The 16,975-nt window shown below is 36.6% G+C and overlaps 1 protein-coding gene across 6 annotated transcripts in view; it reads left to right on the forward strand.

Moving 5' to 3' along the window:
* The window catches only part of LOC133529044 (uncharacterized protein CG3556), a 186,881-nt gene that overhangs the window by 17,176 nt on the left and 152,730 nt on the right, over positions 1–16,975 (forward strand). Inside the window, exon 1 of one of the 6 annotated variants that reach the window (XM_061866648.1) lies at positions 11,615–11,663. The exons of 4 other annotated variants lie outside the window; for them this stretch is intronic. The gene's annotated coding sequence lies outside the window, so the exon portion shown is untranslated. Of the gene's footprint in view, positions 1–11,614; positions 11,664–16,975 lie in introns of those variants that run through there. One more of the 6 variants, XM_061866652.1, reaches the window with a different exon arrangement.

Below are 16,975 nucleotides of genomic sequence, written 5' to 3' on the forward strand. Positions count from 1 at the left end.
CAGACCGCCAACCGCCCTGGGTGAAGATCTTTGATAAGGAAACAAAGGGATATTTTTGAATCCCGTCGTCGAACAGAACTGGACGACAAGAGGGATGAGCTGAAAGCCCGACCATCAGCGGTGATCAGCTATAATTATATTGATGGTGTCCTCTCGTGCCCGTTGTGCGCACGGGTCTTTGCCAACAAGATCGGCTACGTCAGCCACACGAGAGCACATGAACGCCAAAAAAGGAGCTGAAGCAGTCGCCGTGGCCGAAAACGGTCAGGAGCATATATACGGTCTTCAGCTTAAGTTTCCCAGGCATGGTGGTCGATTTCAAATGCTGACATGTCTCGCTTAACACAGTCTTTAAAGCGCAGCATCGGTCTTCCAACGTTCCTTTTAGCATACGCAACTGCACCAAGCAAGACACGTCGAGGTATTCTAGAGGGTTCCATCCGGTATATTTTAATAACTAACTAACTATTGTGGTGCAGTGATCCAAAGAGGGTCTTGGCCTCGAAAACGAGAGAACGCCACCTGTCCCGATCCTGTGCCACTTCCTGGCAGTTATCGGCTTTGATTTGGCACAGATCCGCCTGTACACTGTCGCTCCAGTGGTATCTGGGCCGACCCACTGGACGGCGACCAGTCGTTCGTCCCAAATAAGCTCTCTTAACACCCCGATCCTCACCCATCCTCAGTAAATGGCCGAACCAGCGAAGTCTGTAGCATTTCGTTTCGCCGATGATATTGGGTGTATTTTAATAAGGTGTAAAAATCCTGAAAGTTAATCGACGACCGGCTTGGCCTAGTGGGCAGTGACCCTGCCTACGAAGCTGATGGTCCCGGGTTCAAATCCTGGTAAGGGCATGTATTCGTGTGATGAGCATGGATATTTGTTCCTGAGTCATGGGTGTTTTCTATGTATTTAAGTATTTATAAATATTTATATATTATATATGTCGTTGTCTAAGTACTCTCAACACAAGCCTTATTGAGCTTACTGTGGGACTTAGTCAATTTGTGTAATAATGTCCTATAATATTTATTTATTTATTTATTTATTTTATTTATTTAAAATCTGTGTTTTACATGCAAACCAGTTAGTGATAAATGCGTTTGTATGTAAAAGCGCAACTAGATTTGTTTTCGCACATTGTACGGCGAGCATACTCGCGAAGAGTTATTTTTCATGTAAACGAGATGGAATAAAGGGGGCGCTATATTTTACGCTTGCTTTTTGCCTCGAACAATACATGAACATTCCAAACGGTTTCCGAGTACACGCGAGTTGATAAATCAGATACGAATCGTAATAAGAAAATATACAAAATTGTCACTCTTGACACTGAAATATCCGATCCATGTCGTATCTGGACCTAATATTCGACGTATATTAAAGTACGAATCGGGCCGTAAACATTGACATATATCTAAGGACGGGCCTTACGGGCACTAAGAATGGTGCTAGTTCAGTGGTGTCACTGACGAATTCGATCCAATCGTGCAGTCTAACGCAAAGAGTTGCGACCAATCGCGCGCGCGATGCGAACTCATCAACCAATCGCGTTGTGGCGTTAGAGTGTACGATTGGCTTGAATTTGTTTGCGAAACTGCCTCACCCACACTTTAGAAGCCATGGCAATGTTTCCTCTGGCAGATAGCCGTAGGACGTAAAAGGTTTCGCTCGGGATACACTCTGCATTCATGACGGCTTGAATTAGTTCCGTGTTTCAAATAAGTAAAGTATGTTTTCAGGTCTCGCCTGTTGAATGAAAATATTTTGTATGATGGAGGTTGCATTCAATACAGTTATAATAAGTACGAAATTTTGGACTGAATTCGCTGAAAACTGATTTTTTGATGCCGTCGTGTATAAGTAGGAGCCTGGTTTTAGATTAATAACTTTAATAACTTTTTACGAGTTTGATTTCATTTTGATACAACCTCGAAGATCGCTCACACTGATTGGTGCATGCAAAATTAAGTGATCCGGCCCGATTCGAAGAATGATAAAGACACGTTTAAGATCTTGGAAAGATCTTTAAAAGATCGATAGTTAAACGACATGTCAAAATTGACGTTCATTTCGATTCCGCTGTGATCCCAATAAGATCTATCTACGATATTTCTAATGTCAAAGTGACATTGGTTGCCCGAATCGAGCTGCTTTTGTCAATTATACGACATACAAACGATATCTAAATGAGAACTTATCGTTATCGTATCTCATTCTTCGAATCGGGCCGGTCGTTAAGGTTGCATCAAGACCAGTTCAAAACTGTCACAAGTTATTATATCTGAATCGGGCTCCAGATATTACACATACTTATGTGTTTATTAAGAGGCCTTCACCTAAGAGGGGTTCCTGATGTACCTACAAATTATTTATAAAACAACTAACAATTCCAAAACTAGTAAATAAGCAAAAAAAAAAACAAAAATTGGTTTACTAACCGTCATAAAGTAAGAAACAAAATAATTGTAAGTATTAATTTTGCGGGAAATAAAAGGCTTTTTATTTTATTTTTTATATGTGTTTATTATAGTAGGTATAGCTGAGAAAATGTATTGTAGACATAATGCCTGCAAACTTGTCCGTTTACAAATTGAAATCAATTTATAACGCAAAAAAAAATAGGAAACTTATGAGAAAACTCCGAATTTAATACAATTAACTTACAATATTTTACCTACATAAGATTTAATAAAGTTCTTTATTTTTCCTTTATTACAACTGTTCTACTGTAGGTAACTCTGTTATTATTACCACTGCGTTACCATTGTGCCCCACAGATCTATTAGGATAATTTATAAAATGAAATAATATCTTAACATTACTTAAACTCCCAAAGTTGCTTGTTGTTTACCACTAACAAAACAAGCCTGAATTATTAAAATATAATGTTCTATTAAAGTAACACAGTTGTTGGGGCATCCCATGTTTTACGTCGTTACAGTTTACACTGTTCACGCACCGCATAACCTTACGTTTTAGTACATTCAGACGGCTATTAGCGGCCGCTATTAAGCTCGAAAGTAGTCACAGTTTTCTATTTGTATTTTGCCTCTTTCGCACTCATGCTCATTATGTGACCGCGGCCGGCAAAACGTCCCACTTTATCGCTTGCCATAAGGATGCCTTCGTATAAATATACAAGCAAATCTCGTCCCTATGGCAAGCGACAAAGTGGGATGTTTTGCCGGCCGTGGTTCACATATAGGTACGTGATGGGTCCCTTTTTACAAGCTTGCAATGTACCTATGTATGTAGATACGGGTCAAATCTTGCAAGTTAAATTTGACCCACTTCCCGGTTTCCGATGAACCTGAAAATTTACATACATATGTAAGTCGAGTGACAATGCAATATTATGGTACCATCGATCTGATCTGACGATGGAGACAGGAGATAGCCATAGGAACTCTGTGATAAAACAACCCAACCTAATTGTGTTTGGGATTTTTAGAATTGTCTCGATGAATTAGTTGCCTGTGGAAAGAAAAGTACCGTCAGCGATAAAAGCTTGTCCCAAAAATTCAATTTTTGCCAAAAACTTATACGCACAACAATTATCTTTAATCGTAAGCATCATTTTAAACCTGTGCTCGATATAGTAAATATCATGATTCTTAGTACTCACTTACCTACATAATACCGACTAGAACCACTATTACCTCGTATGTGAATTACAGCTATGCCTCGCACAGGCATCGAACACAATAACCCAAGGCGTGGCTCTGAGCCATACATTCTATTATATCATATGATTCTCTGAGAAATTGCTTTAGGTAAATCTCGTGTGGAACTGCACTGAACTGAGGTTTGACATGACTAGACTTGGCACTTAGGTAAATGGCAGACAACACAGTAAATGTTTTAATGTGTAAAGGCTGAAGGTGTTTATATTCTGAATTAAACTTCTAGCAGTCTGTTTTATAGTTTTATGTAGGTAAACAAATAATAATAAAGGGAAATATATTATGCATGACAAATAAAAAAAAACCGGCCAAGTGCGAGTCGGACTAAAAAAAAAACAGAGTTGGAATGCATTTTTCTCTCTGTCAAACAAATAAATCAAAGGAACTTTAATAAAATTGTTGTAAGTATATTTAACTACCAAGAAAAGCAAAAACTATAAATATTTACAAAGTTTTGGTAAAATTAAGTTGATATTTATCAACTAAATCAAACCTTTTCATAATAAGTTGAAAAGTTTTATTAAAAATCAAATAATAATTTTCGTAAAAGCAGACAACCCTGAACAAAGTTACTGACAGCTCATATTTTACCGAAAAATATATTATATTTAGATCACAAAAAACTGTAAGACAGCAAATTAACAAAAGTTTTAATTGAATTTGGTACGGTACCGTAATATATAAGTTTTGTACGGAGTTTTTGATTGGTTACTGAAAGCGACAAAAACAGTAAACAGTACCTTTATAACACTTTGTACTTTGTTATTATTTGGATTAAAATCCAGTAAAATATTGACTATTTTAGTCCTGCCTGATTTAATTATACAGTCGCCAAGGTGCTCACAAATATCGGAACACGCCTCTATTGACATGGTGTTAGAGTGCGTATTTAGATATTTATGAACACCTTGGCCGCTCCGATATATCTGATGGCGACTGTACCTACACAATGTAATTGTATCGGACTAAGCGAGCGCAAAGCGTCTCCGTTTCAGCAGCAAAAAATATTTCGTAGTAAACAGGTATATATATATGTGACCACGGGAAAAGGTACCTTATGGCGGGTGACGCTTACGCTGTTAATCACACTCATATACGAATACGCTGCTACGCGTCGCGTCGTAAGTGCCAACCGCCATAAGGTAGGTACCTACCTTGGGACCCGTGGGACGTCACATATGTCTAAGACTAAGAGGTTTATTCTGATTTTAATAAAAAGAAAAAAAAATTGGAAAGTAGAATTTGAGCATTTTCAAATGATAGGTACGCCACTTGACCTAGTCACTAGACTTTAAAACTTCCCCCCCCCCCCACCTCTCCTTAAAAATTAAAAGACTTTCTTTCAGTGTGTCTGGGTTAGCGTTGTTCATAACTATTCAAATCGATAGCTTAAGAGGCTCGAGATATTTAGCGATACACAGACGGACGGACAGAGTCACACAATATGGGTTCCTTTTGTACCTTTTTGGTACGGAACCCTAAAAAGATAATAAAGTCCGCTAAGTTAAAACCACGGATTCCTTAGGATTTACGAAGTATTAATTAAAATCCAACTGTCCATACCAAGCTGAATAAATCGAAGCAAAGGAATGGCTAAAGAAGATATTGATTACCAAAGACTAGTAAAAAATAATGACTGACAATTCTTACACCAAATTAGACGTATAATTATGACCTATGTGCTGAATGAAAGATTGTTTTGGTTTTTGACGCTTAAACGAAGTCATTTAGAATTTTACTAGTTTGTATATTTTAAGTAAGGTACTGCTAAATGACCAATATATCCCTCAGCATAATGTTTATGTAGGTATACAGAGGTAGGTATGCAGTAATTCAATACGTGCGAATATTTAAACGGTGGTTGGCATTATATTGACATAGATTTTGCTTAGAAATACAATGAAAATATCAACCATACAAAATAATTCGGCCCGCAATGTAAAGCAACACACAAGTTACGAGCTTTTTAAAGTAACTGTCAACGCTTGTTGACTGTCTACGTCTGTCAATAATTACAATATGGCGGTCAAATTTTCGAAATGTCACCGTATTTAAGAATCATTTCGCTTTAAACTTAGTTTTTTTCTTCGCAAGTGTAATGAAAAATATTGTGTTTAACTCCAGCGGTAAGAATATTGCAAACTTATTGTATGGAGGCGGCTCTGTACTGGCAACTCTTAAACTTCTTTACTTCCATAAAACTACTTTAACGAACCTCAATCCAATTTCACAATGTCTTATTGTGCTGTAATATATCTAAACTTTGAGCCTTATTCTTGAGTAAGAAGATCGTATTTTCAACTACAATATTGCCTAGTTAGGTACAATGTTTGGAAAATAACTTATCTGGCTGCAGATGGGCATCGGTTTTCTCAATATACCATTCCTATTATTTAAATTTCGACTTTAAATAGCCCAGTAATAGAGTTGCATTTGTATCTTAGCATTGTGAGGAAAAGATTTTAATTAGTCTTTATTTTGAACCTTAGGATTTCGAGATAAGGTCCTATATTGTATCTTAAAATAGAAAGAGGTTTTGAAGGTTATCAAGAGCAGATAGACTTTTAATTAAGAGAGTTTAATTACCGCAGTGTCAAAGGAGATGCACAGACAGATCATTTCCATTCGTTTCATTCCGTTTGACAGTTTTTGTGATTTATTTTATTTAGTGCAAGTTAATTAAATTGAAATCACTTTGCGGTGGGTCTACTCGACCCAGAAGAACAGGGTGCCTAGCCAAGATGCCAATCGTTTGCGCTACTACAACGTATATGAATAGTTGTGAATATTTTGCATGCTATAGATTATGGCTAATTAAGGTGAGAATATTGTCATAACACTTATAAACCAACCATTTTTATTGCAAAATAAAGTGATTGATCGATTGATATGTCTCTCTTAAAGGCCACCCCACAATAGCGTCTTTTGAGCGTCGGCGTCTTTAGCGCTATGAAAAATGGCGTCGCTGCGCAATAGCGCCAACGTTGCGTCGAGTAGCAGCCATAGAGTTGACTAGACGCCGACGCTCGGGAGACGCTAGTACGGGCTGGCCTTTAGTGCGATAGAGAGACAGCGTTTCGTTGTGGTAGTGATACGATTGACATCTTGGCTAGGCACCCTGGAGCCTGATTCAGATCTAAAAACTTGTTACGGTTTTGATCTTATTTTGATTCGACCTTGAAGATCGTTCACGCTGGTTGGTGCATGCGAAATAAAGTGAAAATCGTGCATGAGATGCCAAGACGATCGTCAAGGTCGTATCAGAATCAAAATCAGTTTAAAACGAAGAAACAAAATGAAGGAATTCAGAAACATCTTTGGTATATATCATAACACAACTAAAAAATGTTTCATTCGAAACACTATTTATTCTATCTAAACGGCCCGATTCGAAGAATGAGATACGATAACGAAAAGTTCTGTAGAGCTAAGATGGTCGGATCTTTATCATTTGTCACCATGCCTGTCACGTTCTAATAAGCGCAAAAGTGACGGGCATAGTGACAAGTGATAAAAATGGAACCCTCATGCCACCGCTGTAGGGCTAAGATGGCCCGCGTTTTATCATTTGTCATCATGCCTGTCACGTTCTAACAAGTATGTAAGCGCGAAAGTGACGGGCATAGTGACAAGTGATAAAAATGGAACCATGCTGCCACCGCTGGTTCAGATAAGTTCTCATTTAGATATCGTTTGTATGTCGTATAATTGACAGAAGCAGCTCGATTCAGGCAACCAATGTCCCTTTGACGTTACAAATTTCGTAGATAGATATTATTTTGACATGTCGTTTAGTTAAAGATCTTTTAAAGATCTTAAAAGTGTCTTAATCTTTCTTCGAATCGGGCCGCAAGTGTTACTTGATAATATGTTCTATCTTCTAGAGTATAACTTTTCGTAATAAATAACCCATTATATTTTTAATGACCCTATTACTAAGACTCCGCTGTCCGTCCGTCTGTCTGTCAGTCTGTCACTAGGCTGTCTCTCAGTATCTCATGAACTGTGATAGTTAGACAGTTGAAATTTTCACAGACGATGTATTTCTGTTGCTATAACAACAAATACTAAAAAGTACCGAACCCTCGTGGGCGAGTCCGACTCGAACTTTATTTTACCTTTTATGATTTTTTCGGGTTAAAAAATCTTCGAAAGCTTTTATTTTTATTTACTTGAATTGTCAGTGACCAATTTGGAGTAAGTCTGTAGTGGTCACAGGTTGGCCTGTTGCCAAGGTCTGGAGTACTCTGGAGCCGTCTGGCATCTTCATTAATACAATGAATTTAATATTAGTGCTTCGCGAGCTCTTTTATTTTGGTCTGAGTATCATAGGCTTTTCTTTAAGCACTCCGTTTATTTAGTACTTTAATTGCTATTTCATGTTTGGTGCGTCTTTTATAGACTATACTGTTAGTTTTGAACGTTGACGGTTTTGTTAGACGGACGGAAAGCGTATTTTATTGAAAACTTTGCTCCCGCTGCGCTAAACGAAGTTGTCGCTTTCCGCCTCCGTCGAGCAGAAAAATAGTATGCGCACCACGGAAAGAAACGTAGGACATTCCATCCCGCGTGTTTGCCACCCTCGCCTTTTACACGCGGCACGCATTTTCGTACTTTTCCTCCCTTGGGACACAAATAACTATTAAATTGTTTATTGTACCTTTCCCACAGCGATGTTTCTTTGTTCAACTTTTTTCGATTTTTGCCTATTATAGAGCTAAAAACGAATTCCATACAAATCTTTAAATACTCCTAACTCTAATATTTGAAAATCTAAAAACTTAAACGAAAGGGCATAAAGTGGTTAACATACATAAAAATTCATAAAAATATTTTCTATCATGTTAATATCCAGAGAGGAAAATGGGGACTACGTTTGTATGAAGAAGGAATCATGCGTCACGCGACGTTATCCCCTTTCATCTTACGCAATATTCAAACGAGCCTATGATGGTCGTGCTTTTATCGTCTGTATTCCGTTACGTTCTAACAAGTATGTACCAAGGTGATGACGAAAAAAATTCAACCATAATATTCCGTTTTCTACTCGTCGACTGTAACTACATTAAGATTTCGTATACCAAACTATAATTGCGTGTTTTTCATTTTTCCCAACTGAACTACATATCATATTCATTTCAATACGCTGTATGCAACTATAAAATACTAGAAAATAATCGACCAATCACGTCTCGCCGCGCTCCCATAGAAAAGGCTAAACGGGCGCGGGGCGGGACTAAATAGACATTAGACACACGTTTATGTCTTTTGTACTGAATTTTTTCTACTGAGATACTTACCCACTTTCATTAATTATTTAGGTTTTATAGTAAAAAAAGTATTATTTTAGATGACTCGTAGAAAAAGTATTGTATACAATAGTGATATAATCAAGCTTTTCAGTCTCATACCTTACTTAGGCAACTCAGCAAGCTTCGTTAAACACGATACTCGATTGTATAAAATACTATTAAGGACCTATTTTTAGAATACGAGTCTCTCCTTCCTAGCGTTGTCCCGGGATATTGCCACGGCTCATGGGAGCCTGGGATCCGCTTGACAACTAATCCCAAGATTTGGCGTAAGCACTAGTTTTTACGAAAGCGACTGCCATCTGACCTTCCAACCAAGAGGGTAAAACTAGGCCTTGTTGGGATTAGTCCGGTTTCCTCACGATGTTTTCCTTCACCGAAAAGCGACTGGTAAATATCAAATGATATTTCGTACATAAGTTCCGAAAACTCATTGGTACAAGCCGAGGTTTGAACCCGCGACCTCCGGATTGCAAGTCGCACGCTCTTACCACTAGGCCACCAGCGCTTCCATTCCATTTTTAGAATACGAGTACGTCTTCTAATATACTTAAAATCCGTTCTCCGTTTAGGTAAGAAAGTGTTTTAAAGTTTAAATGTACTACACCGTAACTAAACACGTGTATTATCATTATTATAAATTAATCTAATTTTGTAAAGCGACCACCCTTTTAAATATGCAATAAGGTTGTCTTCCACACAACCCTCATAACATCTACGTAACCAGGGCATCATAAGTACCAATCATAACCGCTTGGGGTAACCCAACAAATCGCATGCTACTAGACGGCGTATACACGACTCGCGGGCGCCATGCATTCACGCTTAGTGTTGGCCGAACGTTAATTAGAATTGAAAATATTGAAAATTAATCATTACAAATTGAACCGTAATCTGTAACCGTCCGTTATGTTTTACATGTAATTTGTAATGGTTACATTTCAATATTTTCAATTCTATTTAACGTTCAGCCAACACTGCGCGCTCTTATATTAATTTAATTTAATTAATACGCAACCGCTAACAGTCATGGCAAAAACTCATTTACTTAACTAAGTTTTAAATATTTAAAAAAATCGAGTCTGGGGTGAGTGGGTAATACTCACATAGAAAGTAGTTTTGAATGCAACTGTAGATTTTTTGAAATATAATAGCCCTTGTGAAATATATTAGAAATTTAAAACTCTCACCATGAGCTGTTACTTGTAAAAATTAAGTTGTTATTTTGGAAGGTAGACAGACGTCCAAATGTGGTAAGTGTTGTAACTTCACAACCAAAAAAAGGTTTACAAAGACAGCTTTTCTGGTTGTCTGGAAGATTTTTCAAAATGATTTCACTTATTACATTTTTTTTTATTAATTGTTTTGTTTCTGCTACCCAAAGGTTGTCTGGAAGAGATCGCTCTTTAGCGATAAGACCACCTATTCATTAATCACTTGTTTTTCTTTAAGCTGCATCTTTTACTGAGGTGTGCTAATAAAGAGTATTCTATCTATCTATTAGCGGTAAGATTGTGTTTGTGTGTATTATACATATTCTCTTGTGTTTTAGTTTTTGAAACTTCCAATGAAGTCCTATGTATTATGTCCAATAAATTATATGTACGAAGTCTGTGGGCGGCGGTCTACGGATAACCCAAAAGGGAGCGGCGCAACTTTTCGTGTGGTTTTGGTGTAATTTAATTAAAGGCAATGGCGTTTGTGTTCTTACTCTGTGGCGGAATAAAACGTGTTTATGTTGTACTCGTATTAATATGTCTATCTAACGAATTTCCGTGTGTTTAGTGTACATATTGTTATTCTTTTAATTGTCGGAAATTTTGTCGTGTTGGTTTGTTACATCTTTATTTTTAAAGGATGATTAACGCTAGAAAGGTCCGGGTCCGGGCGGAGGCGTCCGATGCTTAAAAACCGGCCAAGTGCGAGTCGGACTCGCGCACGAAGGGTTCTGTGCCATTTACTATAAAAACGGCAAATAAATTACGTTTGTTGTATGGCCCCTTAAATATTTATTTTATTCTGTTTTTTAGTATTTGTTGTTATAGCGGCAACAGAAATACATCATCTGTGAAAATTTCAACTGTCTAACTATCACGGTTCATGAGATACAGCCTGGTGACAGACGGACGAACGGATGGACAGCAGTCTTAGTAATAGGGTCCCGTTTTACCCTTTGGGTACGGAACCCTATAAACATCAGCCGTTCTAACGTGAGTCAACCTTAAGACGACGCATTGTAAATTTTGGCGTCAGGTATCTTGTCTTATCACTAGGGTTGCCATACTTCCCGTATGTACGGGAAACTTATATAAATACTGTCACCGTATTTAAGTGTCGCGTCCCGTATTTTTACCTGTCTCGTTTTTGTCCCGTAAATCAACACCATTGTAGAAAACGTATAAAAATGCTCACAATCATCTCTGTTTAACCACATTGTTTCTATACCTATGTAAGTTTAAGATATGAGGGTATGTAAGTACATACCCTCATATCTTAAACTTACATAGGTATAGACTTATATAGGCATGCAAGTGCATGCAGTTTAAATTTATAAAATTGAAATAGATCGCAGACAGATCTAGGCTGAATTGACTTTATATATTTGTTTTTTCTTTCAGGTACGAATTTTGCGACTTCTACATACGTGAAAAACAAACAATTATTGTAAGTTAAAATCACTTTAATCGACTTTATTTTATTTTAAACAATCAATGAATACTTGATTTAGGTGTGCTATAATGAATATTTTATTTATCTATTTATTTGACTTTAAATAAAGGATTAAAAACTAAAACTTGAACTAGATTCTCAGCCTTCGAAGAGACGTTGGCTCTCTTTGCACGTTCTACCGTCTGTACAATGGGGAATGCTCCGAAGAACTTTTTGAATTGGTGCCATCGTCTCGTTTTTATCACCGCACCTCCCGCCAAAGGAGCAAAGCTCATCCTCACTTTTTGGATACATGGCGCATCAAGAATCATCTCGCTTGTTTCTTCTTAGAACGTGCAGAATGTGGAATGAGATGCCTTCTGAGGTATTTCCTTTTGCCACGGCTCATAGGTCCGTATGGCAACTTGGCAACTAATTTGGTTAAGATGTTTCCCTTCACTGCAACCTCCAGATTGAATGCTCTTATTACTCTACTATCAGCGCTTTTAACATTAATAAAAAATATTTTTTCTACTCATCGACTGTATGCGCGTTTATGTCTTTTGTACTACTTTTTTGTCTACTGAGGCACATACCAATTTCAATTATTTTTTTAGTATTAAAGTATTATTTTAGATGACTTGTAGAAAAAGTATTGAAAATAGTGATATAATCAAGCTATTCAATCTCGTATGAATGAATGAATGAATGAAAGTTTATTCACACGTATCTTACTTATGTGATGAATCAAAGTCCTTGGCACAAACAATTACTTTTATTTTACTTCAAGTTCTTACTTCATCACTCTTAAACAACCTTAACAAACCGTAGCCTTCATACTACATGTTACTGGTTCAAACGCCATAGCGAGAATGCCCCTTGCAGTATATGGTACGTTATAATATACTTTTTCGTCATTCGAATCGGCGGATAGAAGAGAACGGTCATTTTCGCGAGTACCGTACCGACAAATGTTCGGGTACACACAAATCACATTTTTAATCAATACCCACTGAATATATTTTGTTTAATATAACACATAATTATTATAATTTATTCTCGAAATCCTATGAAATATCACACATAGGCAACTCAGCAAGCTTCCTTTCTTTCTATTATAACACAATTGTATAAAATACTATATTCTTATTTAATTTAACCCTAATAAAATAAACTTCTCTACTACCGACAGTACTCATCAAACATTTCAAGTCTCTCATCTGTTTCTCTGAATTTGTATTCAGGTACTAAGTTCGCGAATCGTACTTGCGTGGGTGTTTCACTCCACGTTCTAGATCACCTCACATAGATTCAGCATTGTTATAGGTAGATATCGGAACATATCTCCGGGTTTGAAAAATGGGCGTTTTTGTCACCAAAGAATTTATTTTTACAGGTACTCAGATATCCATTGACGTTTATTCGCCACATAGTACTTATTCATTGTATTGTTACGTAAAGCCCGACCTGAAATATATGATCATTGTCAAGAGGGCGCTGTTATTCTCATGTATAGGGTGACAGTTCAGTTTAGTATGAAAAATTTAGTTCCAATGAAATTTCGCAATATAGCGCGTGATCATATATTACTGGTCAGGCTTTAACAAGTACTATGTAAAATATTCATTCACAGGATAACGCTCACCAATATAGATTCTCTTAAACTGACTTAGGAAGTACTCCGATGAAGACCGAATCGTTTCGTCGAATATTTTACATGTTGCTTAAAAATATTATATATAGATTTTTGTTTGTATTTCTTAAATAATTAATTGAAATGAGATAAAGTGCGATTAAATATGTTCCAACCTTCCGGGAGTTTGACAGAGCCTTGGAGATTCCAGAATAATAATTCAATGCAGTTCAATGTAAGATTCGTGTAAAATGTATGATCTGGTTTCCGTCTAACATAGACTCCGCTTTAATCTAACTAAGTATTACATATTCACGCATACATACCATCTGATAGAATTTGTTGAAATAATGCCCTATATTTTATTATTCCTTAGTCGTGTACTATGCTAGATCTAGACTAGATTCTGGTGTGTAGCATAGACTTACATATTCACGTCTCACAAACCAGCTGATAGGATTGTTGAAAGCTCTATATAATAGTATATAGTATTCTTTAGTCGTGTAATATGCTCGATCTATTGTGTAACATAGACTCCGCTTTATCCTCATTCAGTATTACATATTCACGTCTCACATACCAGCTGATAGAATTGTTGAAATGATGCTCTATACCTATATTATTATTTAGTCGTGCAATATGCTAGATCTAGTGTGTAACACACAGCTGATAGGATTGTTGAAATGCTAGTCTACAAATTATTCTTAGACGACTTTGATAGGTGTATAAAATGAGAAGTCTCACTCGTGTGTTACTCGTTATTTGGCAAATATCAGACGGTATGCTTCGTTTTTTTTATCATTATTATCATTAGAAAAAGGGTAAACAATTTTGAAGTGTTTTTACTGAAATACGCTTTAAAAAATATTAACTATTACTTATGAAACCAAAATATATTATGTACTTAATTATTCCATATTTTGCTATGACTTATTTTTCATTAGTAGAAATACGAAGTATTTGTAATTTTTTGCATCCTACATATTTCCGTCACGGGCGCGTTTTTATTTAAAAAAAAAGTTTATTTTTTCTATGGAAAAGTGGTACAAACCGAAATTGATATTTTAAAGTATTTAGATAATAGATAGATTTGCACGCGCGGGTTCATCCCATCCTCGTCGCCACTGATATGGCTCGGGAAGACACAGGTGATACACTACGTTACTGTTAGCGAACTGAGCCCCTAGTGTAAATTTATTCGATTTCAAAACGTGACATACGCGTTTGCGTTGTCTCATTTTGTACGGGATTTAGAAACAGCGCGCCAAGCGGGACGTTTTGGAAACAAAATCTCATACAAAATGAGACTTAACGCAAACGCGTACGTCACGTTTCGCTATCCAATAAATTTACACTAGGGGTACTGGTTTATTTACTTCGTTAACTGGTTCATAGTTATACCATGCGTAGGTACTTACACCTAACTATATGCACAAGTATATGACAATTATTACCAAAAGTATGGACAGTTTGTTGTAGGTATTTACGAGTAACAAATCAAAATTACGTCTGAAACAAAGTGGGAAACTAACTTTCTTTTGGCATTGCCACGTTTTCGCCATTAGAATTGTTATTAGTTAATTAATAATTCGATGCGCAGAAAAAAAAACAATCTAATAAAAACCCAAACAAAGCTTTAGTAATTTTTATTCTTACGCAACAAAAAAAAACGAATGAATTTAAATTCAAATCACTTCTTCAAAGGGAGAATTTTCATTAAATTTACGAAAAGAAAATTGTGTTCTTGAAAGACGTCTGGGCACTAGAATCCATGAAATAGCACCAAATTAGAAAATAAAGTATTTGTGAGAATCCGTGCCATGAAGATTGTTATGATACGATTAGGCCTTTTGGTGTCGGTGGCTTAGTTGAGGTTAGTGAGGCGCCACGAAGTCATTTTCGGGAAAAGGAAAACATAGGTTTAAAACGGGAATATCAAGATAAATTTTTAGTAACATTTTTTGAACCTTTATATTTGGTACAGCCTCTGTAAGTAAAATCATCGTCGTCATCATCAGTCACTCTTTGACATAAAATTGTCGCTTCCTTGACATTTCAATTATCCAGATTTCACTGTATTTCCCAAACATTTAAATTACTACAGGTTATAAAATAAAGTCGCCCGCCACATCTATCTGTCTGTATGTTCGCGATAAACATAAAAACTACTGAATGGATTTTCATGCGGTTTTCACCTATCAATGTCTTCTTGAGGAAGGTTTAGGTATATAATTACTTAAGGTTTAGTGTAACCCATGCAAATCCGGGGCGGGTTGTTAGTACGGTAATAAATAGGAAACTAACTGACCTAATACAATACAATACAATACAAATCCTCTTTATTGCACAACCTCTGAAAAAATGTACATGGAAACACATATAATACATGAAGATAGAGGTAAACAACAGGCGGCATTATCGCTACAGAGCGATCTCTTCCAGACAACCTTTAGGTAGTGGAGAAATGAAACTTAAATTAACTAATTAGGAGTTGCAAAAAAACTAAACAGCAAACTAAATTAAAACTAAAATACCCTTAAAATTAATACCTACAATTATTAGATTTTTAGAAGTCTTTTACAAGCTTTTATTTATTTTTTAACTACGTATGTATGTGTATGTAATGTTTGTACGGGTCAAATCTTGCAAGTTAAATTTGACCCCCTTCCCGGTTTCCGATGAAGCTGGAAATTTGCAGTCGACATATGTATGTCGGGTGACGATGCAATATTATGGTACCATCGAGCTGATCTGATGATGGAGACAGGAGGTGGCCATAGGCACTCTGCGATGAAACAATGCAACCTAATTGATGACCTAATGAATATTAGTCTCTTGTGGAAATAACACACTGGACAACCGATTATTCTTAATATTCCCCGACGCCAGAAATATTCCCATTAAAGGCACGTCACTAGACGCTTACGGATCCACTCCGATCTAGTATATTCTGGATATAGGCGGTTTAAGTCAACGATAAAAGCTTGTACCAAAAATGATTTTTTTACCAAAAACTAATTTAAATAGCACATCACTATACGAGTAGATTATATAAATTGTGACATCAATGAAGTTGGTCTCTAATACGCTGTGTCAGACACTTAGCCTGAAGATCCCTTAGCTAACGAGAAATTAATGTCGGGGTTTTCATTTGAAAAGTAATTGCTATCAATTTTATTGCTTTTGACTTTTAGTCATTGTTAACGAGAGTTAGAAACCTGATGTCGCAAGTTTCAAAATGTTATTTAATATATTTAAATTTGTTTCAATGAATAAAGCCAGCATTTTAACTCCCGTAGGCTACGGTGAATGTTTACCATCAGGCGGGCCGTATGCTGGTTTGCCACCGACGTGGTACAGAAAATATATAATGATATCATGAAAGTTGCGTCTTAACGCCATACAATGTGCGAGACTTAACGTTGTACAATGTGCGAGACTTAACGCTGTACAATGTGCGAGACTTAACGCTGTACAATGTGCGAGACTTAACGCTGTACAATGTGCGAGACTTAACGCTGTACAATGTGCGAGACTTAACGCTGTACAATGTGAGAAGTGTTTTTACCTGTATACAGAATAAACTTTCACTTTCTATATCTTTAATATTGTATTGCATATAAGATTATTTCCATGATTTATACAGAGATGGAACTTAAAATACTTGATTTAAAGTGCTGTCTACGTGAATCCC

The sequence above is a fragment of the Cydia pomonella genome, chromosome 20 (assembly GCF_033807575.1).
Source record: "Cydia pomonella isolate Wapato2018A chromosome 20, ilCydPomo1, whole genome shotgun sequence".
Taxonomy (NCBI): domain Eukaryota; kingdom Metazoa; phylum Arthropoda; class Insecta; order Lepidoptera; family Tortricidae; genus Cydia; species Cydia pomonella.